Genomic DNA, 16,585 nt, shown 5'->3' on the forward strand with positions numbered 1-16,585 from the left:
AGGTAGTTTTTCATTATTGTAATTAAATAAATTGCTCCATAATCACAAGTTACCTCATTTTTCATTCCATTTCTGTTTGTAAGGCAGTCACCAGTCAATATTATGTCAGCGTGTGCCAAGTAAGAAATGTTTACACTGACAAAAAGAACCACTCTGAAAGGCAAAGTCATTTTTCCATCAGCAGATGTTCCCATAAAAGAAGAAATAGGATCATTTAGGATGGAAAATGTGTACATTTATGGATTTTATATTGTTTCTTTGAGTCTTTTGGTACCTATACTGCATTCCAGTACAATATGTTAATGTACTAGCACAAGTTTACTGGTATTAAGTCTTTCCTGATGTTATCTGGTAAATTAGTAACTCTGAGAATGTACTTCACTCTTTTGAGAAATGCTACATTAATTCAGGTTTTGTAATGCTGCAGGCAATCTTCTGCTAATAACAGTTAAAGCTTGTGCTTTAAGTGACGCTTATATTGTCCAAAGTGTGTGAAAGATGTCAGGAAAAGCTATGATAATATGCATATTATGTACAGTTGTTAAAAGGGAATATGGAAGAAAGCCCAAGAAATTGTCAACTGTTTTAATATTGACAAGGGGTTTTCAAGATTTTGGGTGAAGCTATTAATTTGTTATATCAACAGAACAGACTCTTCTCACAATGAAAGGGAGCTGTCTATAGAGATATCTGGAAAATTGCTTTGATGGAACAAGGTTGTCAGTATGTTGGACACTTAGGAATTTATTCAGTGTGGAAAGATGTTCTGAAATCAGCATGTTCACCATCCTGAAGAGTGCTGCTGACCTGGGCACCAACATCACAGACTGAAATCCAGGGAATCACTAACATATGGTGAACCAAGCAGAGAGGTGGTGAGGGTGCGGGTGGGTGATAGATCTATTTATCTCCTCAAACTGAGTATCTGTGAAAAACTTCTGAATTGTGAACCTAACATTTCTGTGATACTCTTTCCCTCCTCTCTTTTCCTCCTCCCAGTATTTAAAAGTTTGGCCACAGCCAGATGTTGCAAGGTTATATTTTTCCTGGCTGATCAGCTTGGAAAACAAAAACAATTCCTGAGTATTTGCCAGACGGGTGACATAGGGGTCCAGGAGTTGTTAATTAGGTTGTGTGCCATATCTATGGATTTCCAGGGTGAAATCCTGGCTTCATTGAAGTCAATGGGAATTTTGACATTGACATAGTGGGATCAGGGTTTTGCCTCCAGTAACACAGTTGCAAACAGCAGAGACAGAGGATATATTTTCCTGGTTATGCTGTTCTTTTCTTTATCCCTGAGTGCATTTGTAAGGGAACGTGGGAACTGAGTTAACACTTAAACTAACTCATTTTAAGAATTTCAGGGCAGGGTTTTTTAATTTTTCAAAAATCCTCTAGTAATAGAGATTGGAATAAAGGAAATTAGTTAAAACATTTAGTTGATTTTTGTAAAACAAAATTTTAAATGCTTTAACTTTCATTTTACATTTATATGTTTTAATACTAGCTTACAGCAAATGATAAACTACCCCTGAACCATTACATTACAAATTGCTGTGTCAGATAGAAAACTAACACATAGAATGCTAGCACAGTAGTTTTTTTTATTTAAGGCACCAGCCTTCTGTTAGCTTGAGCACAGTAGCTGGTGTTCAACCTGGAAAGGGCAACAGAAATGGAATATTGATATTTGAATATACTTGCTGATGTGACAAATGGGAATGAAGAATGAATTTTTAAAATTAGATACCAATTAAGAATTGATCATCAGATGGAAAAGTCAATCATATCTGTTCTGTCTCCTTTTGATTGTGCTTAAAATGTTGGTTAGCTGCTGTTTAGTAACTTGACTGTGGCATAAAGCTTTGTTGTTCCTGTTTTAATTTTATTTTAAGTAAGCCCTCATGCTCCATTATAATCAGGTCATCACTGGAAGAACTTCCAAAAACTGTTTCCAATTATTTGTACTCTGTTTTTATGCTTTGAAAGTATAAAGGCTCACTTCCTCCTCTTGCATTATAAAGGGCCCATAGTAGACACAAATAGAGTGGAGGTATTCAAATTCAGGGACTAGGGGCATCCTCACTAGTCAGCAGGGCTGGCCTTACCATGAGGTGAACTGAGGCGGTTGCCTCAGGTGCCAGACTGTGTGTGTGTAGGGAGGCGGGGGGAGCCACTAGGACTCAGAGTGTAGAAAATTGTGTCTGCTGCTGGTGCAGCCAGGGGACATGGGGGAGTTATTTGATCTCACCGCTTCACGTGCCAAAATGTTGTGGTCCGGCCCTGCTAGTCAGGATCACAGGGAAACTCCTGTTCAGTTGCATGACAGGGCATTAGGATAAATTGTTGGGAGTATATGCCAGAGCTAAGCAGCTGTTTGCTCTCAGAGCTGTAGAGAACTTGTCAGCATTATATCAGATTTCTTCTCCCTTCACACAGTTGAATTGCCTTGGGTGGTAAAAGACAGAGAAGGTGCATGAGATAATGTATTTTATTGAACCAACTTCTGATGGTGAAAGAGAAACTTATGAACTACACAAAGTAATTGGCTAGGAGGCACTGTGTTGTTGAAGTGGAGGCATGGCTGTGCATTACGCTCTGTTAGTACTGTGGAATCCACAGGATTTCACCACAGATCCCGCAGGTGAAGAGGGCAAAGCTGCCCTCTCAGTTATAAGGGGGAAGGAAAAGTCCTTCCTACCAATCCACCTGAGACAATCAGGAGAAAACTTGCTGCTGGAACTAGGTTTAATAGTTTTATTGTATCACGAGTGCACGATGCTTCGTACACGTAAGAAAATGGGTCACTTGCTTTATAATGTGCCTCTTCCAGCAACAGGCTTTTCAAAGGGTGTGCTCTACTGGACTTCTTATTGTTTTGCAGGCAGTTTTAAAAACATTCTTTCATAAAATTTCTGACTAAATCCAAGTCTGGCTTTATATAGCTTATTAGAGTGTACCTATTAGTGATTTTATAGAATGCCTCTAAGAAGCCAATTTACAGAGTTTAAAGATTTTATCAGACATTTTCACTGCAGTAAATGTTTAATGGAGCTTTTCTTTCCCCCAAAATAACAAAATTTAAAACTTATAGTTGAGAGCTTCTATCCACAGGTGTTCTATCCACTGAAAGTGTATTTGGGTGTCTTCTAGACTGCAATATTTGTTGTTTCTTTGAAGCATCCGTAATAGTGAATTGTCCAGAGATTCTTGAATTTATAGTTCCACAAATCCTATTGGCAGCTTGTTCCATCATTGGTCTTTATCTTTTAATAGTACTATATACATAATATGGGTTCTTGCTGCCAATCTTGATAAGGAAAGGTCACTTCTGATATGCAGGCAAGTTTACTGTCGTTTCAAGTTTCACTGAAGTTTATTAGACACTTCCCTTGGTTCGATGTGTTAGAAAAAGTGCACTTGTACAATAGATAATCAGAAGGTATAACTACAAAATTGTCCTTAAAGTAGGGTTTGCAGTAAACATAGTTATCATTGACTTGTAAAGTACTAAATATAATAATAAAGCAAATAGCTTTTTATAATCCAGCTACTTCCTAATTTAACCATTTCAGCTAGTTAAATTGGCTACCTTCTTTAGGATTCAGCTACAATCTGTTTATTTTTTGCATAGAACTAAATAGGGTTTCGAAGGCAACTTATACTCATGCATGCCATTTGCTGGCTAGTGCAATAACCCCTCCCAGCATAGCTATATTCAGCCTGGAGCTACCCTTATTCGTCAACAGAGGAGTGTGACTTTGGTATCTAGATGTCTTTAACTTGTAAGGAATCCTTTGCGTGCTGAATAAGTTAATCCCTGAAGTTTAGATGTATTGCCTATGACATTAGTTAAGGCACAGCCCAAAAGGTGAGACTATTTTGCCAACCATGTTAAAGCACATCAGTACCATGATAAAATTATACCTGGGCCTGAACCACCAAGAACCTTATAAAAGCTGTGGTACTGTCATCATTATGAAGTTCCTAATTAACCCTTTAATAACATATTTTTGACTAAATTTCAGAAATATGATTCAGTAGACTCTAGCCTAACTATTATAGCTTGAAAAGAGGCACTGTTAGGAGAATAAAATTGCATTTATCTGAATTCTCTGCTATGAAAGCAGTCAATAAAGAGAATGTTTCAAGTTGCATGACGTTAATTTTTTTAAACTGGCATTTTAAAGATGTGTTTGTTTGTTTTTCAAAAAGAGCTTGTTTGATTTGTAAGACCCCTGCGTGGATACAAAATGTATATCCGCATCCGCAAAAATGAGCTGTGGATATCCACGGATTTGGAGGGCCCTACCAGTGTTCCCTCTAAGATTTTTTCATCCATGAGTGGAGTGAGTTTTCTCTTTTGCCACAATATTGAGGTCATGTGCGCTTGTTCGGATGTGTGCTGCTGTAGCACCCAAGTTATTAACAAATATCTCAGAAATATATGGAAGAAAGAATACTAAAACAAGGGATAATTAACAAGGAGCATGACTTTAAATGTTTATTTAATATGAAGTCAAATAAAAAGAAAATTAATACTGAAAAATTTTCAGTAGCCAACTTCCTCTGTTTATAGCCCTCTCCCAGACCCCACTAGGAAACTAGCAAAACAAATGACACATAGTTTAGTCCCTTGCCTTTAAGAAATGCTACAGTATTGTGCAGCAGTGGTAGGTGCACAAATGGGGGGCACCTAGAATAACCTCACAGTCGTTTAATCACAGTCTGGACCCAGCCTTTAGTTTAAAGGCTAGAACCCATAGAAACTTAGTCTTCCCAAGATGTCCATGCCACCACCCCCAAACATCGCCCCCGTATGAGCCTCACTTCTTTCACAAACCCAGCTCAGTAACTCACCAATACGCTTTGCTTCCTGCTTCGGGCTTCTGCCTAGAACATACTTGTCCTTCCAGCTGGAGATTTCCCATCTGCATGGGTACACATGGCCTGCCCCCGGAACAGCTGAGCAGGCACCACACAGCCCTGGCCACAGCTCCAGCCCTGAGGAAAGGCTGAAACTGAGGTGAGGGCCACATGGTGGGTTTGCGTGGCAGGAGACTGCCCCATGTGCTAGGCTGAAGTTGCTATCTTTAGTACAATGGCCCCCGACCTCTACAGCCACCACGCTGACCCAGCTGTTATTTTTAATACCGTGGTCCTGTCCCCACTGACCTGGCTTCATTACCAGCAGCCCATTGGTTTGCTTTTATACCCCTACTTAAACTTCCACTGCCCAACCCAAACATACTGTGTATGCCCTGGGGGATGGGCTAGCCCAGGGGAGGGGAGGGAAGGTGCTGGCTGTGGGGTTTGCCCTGCAGGCAAGTGGTACCCATGGGGCCAGCCAGCATGGAGAGTCCCAGCTGTGCCCCTGGGGCAGAGCTGCCCAGCCAGTGTGTGTGGGACCGGCACTGACCTGCTCTTAGCCACACACCACTCACACATGGCCCCAAAGCAACAGACATTCTCTGGGGCCTGCCCCCTTCTTCCCTCCCAGGCTCCTGCCCCCTCTTTGCTTTCCCTTACACTTGGGCCCTGCCTCTATCCTTCCCCCTCCTCTTTTGCCCTTCCCATTCTCACCCCCCTTTCTGCTCTCCTGGGTCCCTGCCCATCCCCTGCTTTGCCCCCTGGCACATGTCCTTGCCCTCCATCCACCTCTGCCCTCTGGCTGCCCCCTCCTTGCCCTTCTGACACCTGCCTCCTCCCCAACACCCTCTGCACCCTGGAGCCAGGCCTGGCCAAAGAGTTTGCGGGGCCCAAAGCAGCATGGCTGAGCCGCAGGAGCTAGGCAGAGTGGGGCCCTGAATGTGTGGGGCACAAGGCAACCACCTCGCTCACCTTGCCCAAAGGGTGGGCCTGCCTGGAGCCCACCCATCATCTCATCCCCCTTCTGCTGCCTGGCACTCACCTCTCCCTTTTCCCCTCTGCTGCCATGTCTCCAACTCCCCTCACCCCATCTGCTCCCCTGGTGCCTGCTGCTTCTCCCCACCCGTTACCCTACCCTGCTGTCCTGGTTCCTGCCCTTCTCACTCCCTTCAGACCTCCTGGGACTTTCCCCACCTCCCCATCCTCTCTGACCCCTGTATCTGCCCTTAAAGCTCTACTGATTCACCTCTAAATTGGTGGAAAAGAGAGCTACCATTGACCTCATTTACCAATTTTGTAACTGACATAGTCTTCCTATTGGCTTCCTATCATTTTTTTTAAAAATTGCACTTTTGTTGGCAATGGTGAAAAAAGTGTGCGGACACTCACTAGTGAAGTTTCTAGGGAAACATTCTTACTGCTGGGATTGCGGAAGATGCTGAGATTTTTTTCCAGGACGTTGTTCCTGGATATTCCTTTGGCTTTCATAAAACCTAGCACGGACGTGGATGTACTGTATCAGGTTTGAAGCCATGTGAGTTGGCTGTGTTCTAAGCTAGTCTTCCCTTCAGATTGAAATGCCGTCACATTTTAGTCTGCATTTTAACAGAGCTTTTTGTCACATTAAACTAACATTATTGAAACACACACATTTTTCTGCCCATCAACATAGGGAAAAAGAAGACAAAAGAAAGCTTATTGTAGCTTTAAACATCAGTTTGAGTGTGGCCTGGCACTACAAAGACCATGAGCACTAACGTATGGTTATTGCATGATGTCATTACAGGATGCCATTAAGATTGGATTCCTTAAGTATGGAATTCTTTACTTGAACATGTTTGGGTTTCTTTTAACTGTGAATTTCCTGTGTTTTGCAGTGCCTGTTTCTGGGATCATTATAGTGCCACTGTACCATTCTTCCTCTTCCATGACTGCTGTGTACTTAACCTTAGCTCCAGTTTAACACAATGTTCATATGGGCACCCTATCTTAGGGACAGTTCAACAAACACTGACCAAAAATCCAAGTGAAGAAAGGCCTTTATCTTGGGTTTCCAGTTTGAGTAGGGTTTTCATAGTGCTGCAGAAAACTAAAAATCAGGGTTGCTGAGTCAAAAGCTGTATTTCGTATCACATGGTTTAACAACAGTAAAACAAATATAGCCAATCTTTTCTCTCTCAAACTTCCTGTCTAGACTTTTTATTCAGGAAGGGTACATCAATACTGGAACCCCCACGCTCACAGCAACAAGTCTCAGAGCCTGATTCAACTGATTCAGGTCTTGTGGGGCTCATGCTATGGGGACCAAAATAGCAATTTAGACATTACCATTTGGACTAGAGCTTGGGTTCTTAAACATAACAAGAGGGGTGGATTTCAGAGCCAGAGTTGCAAGGTTTGTATTGGTATTTTAAGCCCATGGCATGAATGAGAGTCAGTTGATCCACATTCTGAAACTTGCTGGTGTGTGTGTGTTTCGCAATGTACACATACCAGAAGAGTCCTCTGAGAACAATTCTTTTGTCCATATCTTTATCTAAAGACAGGTGATCCTTTTTGCATATTTCATTTGCTAGGATTTTAAGGAAGCTTGTAAACTTGTTTCCCTCAGCCAATACAGAAGTTTCTCCTCCCCATTCTTTCTAGGAAGTAACACAAACTTTAAACAAACCTTCACAGAGAAGCAGAGACTGATAAAAGCAGGTGACTTTCTAGGTCTAAAGACTGACAAGGTGTTTTTTAAGAGGGGGTAAAATAATCTAAACTAAATTACATATCCTGGAAATAAGTGACTAAGCTTTATCTGAATCTAACATGTACTACATTTACATGGTGTATGGCTAAGACAGGAGCTACTGAGTAGCCAAAGCTTATACCACTGTGAGACCTGAACTGCCTATAAATCCATCACCCTGGGGTTTTTGTTTTGCTAGAATTGTATGGATGAAATCTTTGAAATCAATGAGAATTTTCCCAATAGCTTTAATGGAGCCAGGATTTCACCCTGAAAAATTGTATTTAAAAGGGGATCTTCTCTTGTTTTTAAACAAAACAATTGTCTTAACTGATACCTGCCCCTTCCATGAGCAATTTTATTGATCAGCCCAGGTTTGCACAGTGAAAGACATTAATAGAGCTTTCTCTGACAACTAACTTGAATCTGCTACAGCAGTGGTCTCCAACCTTTTTACACCCAAGATCACTTTTTAAGTCTCAGAACAGGCGAAGATCTACTGCCCCGCCCCTTCCTTTAAGCCCCGCCTACATTACATGAGGAAATCTAATGTAAATGCACTGCACAGGTGCACAGTTCAGAGAGGGCTCAAGAGCTACTCTTGGAGCCCCTGAGATCTACTGGTAGATCGTGATCTACTGGTTGGTGACCACGGCACTACAGGTTGAACCTCTTTACTCAGGCATCCTTGGAACCTGAATGGTGCTGAATCAGAGAATTTGCCAAACTGGGGGAGGTCAACATTATGGATGTAAAAGCATAGTCGATTAGTTGACTACCCGATAAGTGTAGGCTCACTGGGTAGTCGAGTCGACTACTTGCATTTCCCTGCTTCAGTCCCAGCTTGTGTCAGGGTTCTACGCTGCACCTCTGCTTTTTAAATATAGTAAGAGCCAGGCAGAGTCACAGCGGTCCAGACCTAGCGCTCGTGCCAGTTTCCGGATTTACCCCTGCTGCAGCTTTGCAGTTCAAATGTAGTAGGAGACAGGCTGCCTACATGTCTGGCTCCTGCTACATTTAAACTGCAGAGCCGCAGCAGCTTCTTATGGACTAATCGATTAGTCCTTTACTCGCTACTTAACATTCTTAGTCAATATTGTCTAGCAGCATTACCAACACTTCTACTACCTACTAGGCTCTTGGAATGATTTAGGAGTAAAATAGGACTAAATAATAGCACAGAATGATGAGAGCCAGGACTGGTGGTTGTAAACAAACTTTATGGGACCATGGGGAAACTTGGCCACACTCATGAGAAGTTGACATCTGGTTAACTAAAATCATGTTGGGCCATGGATGTTGCCGAACCAGAGAGTGCCAGAGTAGAGAGGCTCAACCCGTACTGTTTAATCAATCTTGACAGCACCTAATTTTCCCTGTCAGCAAGGCTGATTCTTGCACTAGCAAATGGCTGAATTTAGCATAGCTGAATGTGAATTTGGCAAAAATGGCACAGTGTGTGCATCAGAGAAAGGTATCCTTTAGAATTCACTAAATGTGTGCACAATAATGGAATAAGAATGGTTATCTTTTAAAAAAACTGAATAGCTGGACTACTTACTTATGTAAGCACTTCCTGATGATAGTGCTTTCCAATATAACAGTAAGAATTGTAGTGCACTGGTGAAACTCATAAATAATGTGGTTGCTCATTTTGAACAGAACAGATTCATTCATTCATTTTACATTTTAACTTCCTTTGTACGCATACTTCAGGAAGTAGCAAGAAAGCACTACCATCATTCTTCACTTCATGAGATTGTTCCCAGGACCACTGTCTAACCCTGTGAGTCATTACTTATTTGAACTCTTGTACTAATCCTTACCCCGTAGACCTCAACTGAAAACATTGCTGTGTTCTTTTTGCAGCTCATAACATGGACTAAAATGTTTCATTTAAAGTGAGGTACAAAATATTCAACTGCTTTTCTTCGGTCAGGTTTAAACATTTGGTATCAACATGCAGCAATCTGCAGTAAATCTCACGGAAAGGAAATTCTTTATACTTTCAGGTCACATTAGCACTCAGGAAACAATGATTTTTTTCAATTATTGATTTATAATTTTGCAAAATTGATATGGTTGGTATCAAAGTCAACTAAGAGTCCATAAACTAGAAAAAATATGTGGTATTGTAGATCAATTTATTTTACAAGTATTCTGCCTCTGAGAAGGAAAGATTGATTTGAAGTTTGTATTATTCAGAATAGGGTAGCCAATTGCAAAAATAGATGCTTATGGATTCAGATTTGAAAGTGAGTCACCATCCCAATGGGCAAACTACTACTGCATGCTTTAATCCAGATGTGAGTACATCAGAATTGGAAGAAAGCAAATATGTGGCTGCTTCTTCACACGTCTCATATCTTGCATCACAAAACTCATTTTCCAGTATGCTGTGGTGAAATAGTTGAGTATTCCTGTCATCCTCAGCAGAGAGAACATCTGGGATCAACATGTTCACATCGGCTGTGTCTACACTGGCAAGTTATTCCAGAAAATCAGCTGCTTTTCCGGAAAAACTTGCCAGCTGTCTACACTGGCCGCTTGAATTTCCGGAAAAGCACTGACGATCTAATGTAAAATCATCAGTGCTTTTCCGGAAAAACTATGCTGCTCCCGTTCAGGCAAAAGTCTTTTTCTGGAAAACTGTTCTGGAAAAGGGCCAGTGTAGACAGTACAGTAGTGTTTTCCGCAAAAAAGCCCCGATTGCGAAAATGACGATTGGCGCTTTTTTGCGGAAAAGCGCGTCTAGATTGGCCACGGACGCTTTTCCGGAAAAAGTGCTTTTCTGGAAAAGCGTCCTGCCAATCTAGATGCGCTTTTCCGGAAATACTTTTAACGGAAAACTTTTCCGTTAAAAGCATTTCCGGAAAATCATGCCAGTGTAGACGTAGCCATCATGTTTAAGCATTCTGTGACTGGATAACCCCCATAATATCTACACACTCTGAAGTCCTGTCAGTGGCATCCCTAGAAATATCCCACCCAGTGAGATAATGGACTGAGGTATGTGGGCATTAATTCCCAGCCAGGAATGAGAGGCAGCTCACGGAGACACTACTAGATTGGCAATAATTAAGTGCCATGGAGCCTGTTAAGATCCTCCCCTAAAAGGAGAGAGAAGGGGATGAGTTGACTAGAAGTCAAGGAAGGATGCTCTGGGGAATTCTAGGAGCTACTTTTATGACTTCTTTTGTTCCAATGTATTTGAGTTTACTGCTAGTAGAACTGTCTGGAAGGAAATGCAGCCAGAGACTCTTGACAAATGTGTGTCAATTTGGATTAAACCAGAACCACTGCAATAAAACCTGATCCAGAAAGTTTTCAAATGAGGGTATCCATTGAATCATCTCATTAGATCCGTGGACCCCAACACGGTGCCCGCGGGCGCCATGGTGCCCGCGGGGGCATTTCCATGCGCCCGCCAGGTGCTTGGGGCTGGCCTGGCACTGGGCGCTGGGCGGGGGGAGCGCCGGCCCCGGGCGCTGGGCGGGGGGAGCGCCGGCCCCGGGCGCTGGGCGGGGGGAGCGCCGGCCCCGGGCGCGCGGCGCTGGACGGGGGGAGCGCCGGCCCCGGGCGTGCGGCTATGGGGGGGCCGCCCCCGGGGCGCAAGTGTCCCCGCCCCCTGGTGCCCGGTGGGCAAACGGCCACGCCCCCTGGCGCCCGACAACCTGGAAAGGTTGGGGACCACTGCATTAGATGTTTTACCCTGGCCCTGTTGCATTTCTAGTTAAGCTGCTGTTCTTACAGATAATACCGCATTTTTATGTGGAAGAATGAAATGGGAATGTGTCTTCACTAGTTGACAGCTCTAATTAGGGTATGAAAAGAAAGGCAATTGACTAGTGTGTGATAGGTCAAACTGATAGCTGAAGGCTAGCTGCAGAGGGCAAAACTACAACTTTGTTCTGAGATATTACATTAGTACTGATTCTAACTCCTGGTAGGGTTTGAAGTTCACTAATCTGATAGTTATAGTAGTACTAGGTATTTAAAATTATTCCATATTTTGTTTTTCCTATTAGGAGTAACTGTAGAAGTTCTTTCAGATCTCTTGTGAATTCAAACTCAGAATCATAATAGCACTGCTGTAGCATAGCCATACAAAGCTGAGGCAAAGCTCAAATTCCAAGGTCAAAACAGCTTTCAGAAATGCCTGGGGGAGAAAATAAAAGCCTTACATACTGAATCGTGGTGATTGTTATGAGTAGCTCTTAATTGTAGTACATCTTCTTGAGTAGACCTAAAATAATTGGTTTTTAGAAATTCCTACTTGTTTTTTTCACTTCCTGCTTTATTTCTGATGGAAGGCTATTGTGACCTAACTCCTAACTACAACAAATCCCCATTATAATGACACTTATTATGAAAACATAATTTTAAGACCCATAAAGATCCAGGATCATATGGCCTTAAGGATACAGAGAGTGTGGAATATGTAATGCTTCCTAATTCAAATGGGTAATTGGAAATGTAAATGTGTCTCATTTCTAAAGTTTTTTTTATATTAGGAAAGTTTAAAAGGAAAACAGAACAATGGTTATAAAGATGCTGCCTTTCCCACTTGATCATCAGAAAACTGATCAAATGAAAGAAAGGAAAACAGTAAACTAAAAGTAAAAATGGAGGCAATAGAAAAAGGGTTGCATGGTAAGTACAGGAAGGCTACACAATATATTGTTCATATGTCTCAGAGAAGACTAACAAGTATCAAACTGATGTGTAGTTATAATAGGAGGACTAGACTAAAGGGTCTAACGTTTCTTATGTAAAAGTGAAGAACTGAACTCAAGAGCTAAAGAGCAATAAGGCTTTTACCTTGCACATGATCTCAGGAGAGACTAAACTTGAGATACTGTTTTTTTCTACTTGTGAGGTCTTGGCATATGTTGTCAAGAGGAAATAGGAATTTCTCTTTTATTAAATAAATAGAGATGCTGTTTTTCCCCAAAACAATTGTTCTAATTATTTTATTATGTTCTAGTTTAAAGTCTTGAGGGAAAGTCTGCACTGTACAATTATCAATCTAAGTTACATTGAAATACAACTGCTGCAGTAAATAAATCACTTTTGCCTGTCTGTGCTGCACTCCTTCTCTTGGTGGTGTGTGTCCTCACTAGGAGCACTTGCATCAATATAGAGGGTAGTGCACTGTGGGTAGCTATCCCACTGTACAAATTGCCACCATCTAGTGCATAGTGTTTTGGGACTAATTTGCAATGCCTCCTGTAATCAAATGTGTTAAAGGCCACTGGCAATGTTTTCTCATGTGATTTAGATCTCAGTGAAAAAAATATTGCATTGGTTATAGCAGCCTGATGTGTACTTCATAATATCTGTGAAACAAAGGAGATAAAGTTTCTGCTGGGGTGGAGAGCAAAGATGGAATGGCTGTCTGTCTGCTGATTTTGAACAGCCAGGTATAAGGGCTATAAAAATAACTCAGTGGGGTGCCATTTTAGGAGAGCAGGGGGGACGTGGCTTGTTTTCTTCCCATTCCTCTGACTATTTGAGAGAGAGGGGATAGTACTTGGATTCTGTGCATGCGTCTCACTCCTGGCTGGTGAAGGCAGGGAGCAGAGGAGTAATTTATGGAATCCAAGTAGTTTCCCTTTGCTCCCTGATGGTCGGGGAAACGGGAAGAAAAGCAAATTACGTCCCCCCCTGCTTTCCTGAAATGGCTCCCTTGGGAGCTATATGGCTCAGGAAACCTTTTAAAGACATTTTTAATAGTGAGCCCCAGTAATGTGTGCTGCTGTAGTGTGCTCTCATGGCATTGGGGTATGAACTTCAGAATGGACCTCCCACTATGAACCTCATAATGCAATGATGGACAACCTGTGGCCTGCCGGTTGCACACAGCTCATTAACTGGTGGGCTTCCAGACAGGTTGTTTACCTTGCATTTGTAGGTATGGACACCCACAGCACCCTCTGTTTGCCATTCCTGACCAATGGGATTTGTGGGAAGTGGCACGGGTTACAGGGACTTGCTGGCTGTTGCTTCCCACAGCTCCCATTGGCTGGGAATGGCAAACCATGGCCAGTGGGAGCTGTGGGCAGCCATACCTGAAGATGTAAGGTAAACAACCTGTCTGACAGCCTGCCAGTGGCTTACTGTGATGAGCCGTTTGTAACCCGCAGGTTGCCCACTACTATTATAATGAGTGCTGTGTATGAGATAATATAACATTGCAAATGCACTTATTGCATTAGCTGTGAAGGATATCTGACCCAGCCAGCTTATGCTGTGAACTAATAAAGATGAATTAAGTTTCCATAACTAGACTCTTATTCCAAACCCACTTAATCAGACATATTTATAACTGAATGTAACGTAATAAATGAAGGGGAAAGGACCTTTCAGTAGGAAAGAACAGTCATGTTCATTTCACAAACATATATACCAACCATGCCTCTCCCTGGTCAGTATATGTGCAGCTGTGATTGTCTGTACAGGCCTCTGGGGGTATAGAGCTTAAGACAGCGCAGTGGCCCCAGGCCACTATGTGGAATGTGGGTGGGCAGGGTGAGTAGGGGAGGTCCTGGAATGCATTTCTCTATCGTTTGCAGATTGGGTTGAGTATGAGTTGGTTGAACCTGAAGGTTACCAAAGAGTTTCTAGCATGTCTGTTTGCTGTTTGAGAAGTGCTAGCATTTCCTGCCGCACATCTCCCTTTTCCTGTGCTTTTCTCCTCACTTCTCTATCCCTGTTCATTCTGTCCATGAGGGTGATCCTCCAACCCCTCTACTCAGTATTCTAAGCACTAGAGGTTTGCAGGATCTTTTGGAACGTGTCATCCTGTTTCCTTTCTTCTCCTCCTTATTTGGCAAAGCTGTTCTGCTGATGTGGATAGAGAGATTCTCAGGGTCACATTTGCAGCTGCAAAAGATACAGTGCCCAGAGGTAGTCTTGTGAGTGTATTGGTATATTAAACTCTCTTTCCTTGATCTACACAAGTTATAAGCACTACATTCTCACTTCTCCTTTGCGTTCATGGAGCAGGGTTGCAGTCACAGCCATGGTGAGTATGGCCTCTGGGTAGGAGCAAGAGACAGGTTAAACTGTGACAATAATTACACAGGGAGTAGCTCACAGGCATGACTATATGCAGATAGGACAACTGAACTGAACACTGGCATTGTTTTCCACAGGCACTGGTAATTTTGGCTGATATCTCACTCCTGAGAGTAATGGAGGCTAAAAGGGAACAGCTGGTGCAAATGTCTAGATACAGACCGACTCTGTATGCTCCTTGCTTGTGTACTGCAATGCTGCCTGCTAAAGTAATTGCAGAGTGTCATAGGAAAGTTATTCTACCATGGTGGAGGAAATAAAGCAGAGGATTACAAACTGCTTCAGAAAAGATTACTCAAGATCATTATGGAGTATTCACAGGAGATTCCTTTGCACATAAGCAAATGGTTCTACAGGGTCCTTTCTGCCTAACTACTCCAGAGGCCTAAGGAGCAGATCATGACTCTGCCTCTCTTGGTTATTTCATCACCTCTTCCAGTTTCAGAAGAATGCTTTAAAAAGAGTAAATGAACAGAGGTGTCCTTACAATATCAAAGCAAACTGCATACTTAGCAGAGGTGCCTTGCCCTGTATAAGGCTCAGCTGTGCTGGACTGTAGGAACTGGCTTGACTGCTCACTATGCCACTGGATTCCTTGGTTGCTTCGCCTGCCTGTTCCTCCTTCTCAGTCTTGTCCAACACCTCCCCAGAATTCTGTGTGTGTGTGTGTGTGTGTGTGTGTGTGCGCGCGCGCGCGCGCCACGTAAGTGCTGGAATAGTCTTCCAGGGGTGGTTTTGAAATCCTGTCACTGGAGGTTTTTAGGAATAGGTTGGACAAATATGTTTCAGGGTTGGTTTGGGTTTACATGATCCTGCCTCAGCACTGGGGAGGGCTGAACTAGATGATCTCTCAAGTTCCTTCCAGGCTATATTTCTACTATTCTGCATCAAGATAAGTGGGCTATTGAGACTGGCAGGCCAAAAGCCAATGGAATTACTTTGACAGTGATCTCATCTGAATCATTTCCCACTGAAATACATGTAGCCAACTTTGTAACCAGTTGCCAAATGAAAATCATCAATTGCCAAAGCTAGAATGGAAACATCATCTGCTACCTTTTTTACAGCTTCACTAGCAGTAAAACCCCTACCATACAATACACCTGCTTAGTGATATCATCTTCTGCTCATTCATTAACTAGATACACTAGGGATGTAAAATCAAGATTTAATCAGTTAACCAGTTAAACATTTAAGCAGTTAACCAACTAAGTGGGATCCCGCCCTGGGGCAGGAGGCTCCTGGCCTTGGGCTGGGGTTGCTTCTGGCTCCCAGCCCCACTGGGGCAGCTCTCTGCTCGTGGTAGGCCACGGGCAGGGGGTTGCTGCCGGGTACCAGTGAACCAGTATCCAGTAAGCATCACCTGATAACCAGTAACCCTTTCACATCCCTAATACCCACTTGAACAGATACCTAAATCAGAACTTTTAGCAGATCATGCGGTAATGGTATGTGGTTTGGTTTTTTCAAGTAATCACACAATACTTCTAGATATAAGGACTTTCTATGCAAAAAAAAAAAAAAAAAAAAAAAAAAATTCTAATGAGCATGGAGTATTGCCAACATAGCACCATGGGCCTAATAAACTGCTGTGTTGATTCAGTTTTATGCCTGCGTAACTCCATTAAGGTACTTGAGTAGTAGTGGTGTGAAACTAGGGGAATGAAGCAAGGAATGAAGCCATGGTTAAAGTATCACATGTTGTACCACTCCAGAATAGGACATACCATTGAGAGGTGCTGCCCATCCCCTGGAGCGAGGGAAGTGGGGGACAAGCAGAGCATTCCATCTTCACTGCTGTGGTACCCAAACTAGTTAGCTAGAGCAGGATTCTCACCTCAGTATTGACCTACCACAAAGGTAGAGGAGAGGGGAGGCAAAAAGGTCAGTTTCCCCAGG

The 16,585-nt window shown here is 42.7% G+C and overlaps 1 protein-coding gene across 2 annotated transcripts in view; it reads left to right on the forward strand.

The window, feature by feature from the left end:
• ARHGAP6 (Rho GTPase activating protein 6) overlaps positions 1-16,585 on the forward strand; it is a 479,589-nt gene that overhangs the window by 69,478 nt on the left and 393,526 nt on the right. The window lies entirely within an intron of this gene.

The sequence above is a fragment of the Pelodiscus sinensis genome, chromosome 1 (assembly GCF_049634645.1).
Source record: "Pelodiscus sinensis isolate JC-2024 chromosome 1, ASM4963464v1, whole genome shotgun sequence".
NCBI classification, from domain to species: domain Eukaryota; kingdom Metazoa; phylum Chordata; order Testudines; family Trionychidae; genus Pelodiscus; species Pelodiscus sinensis.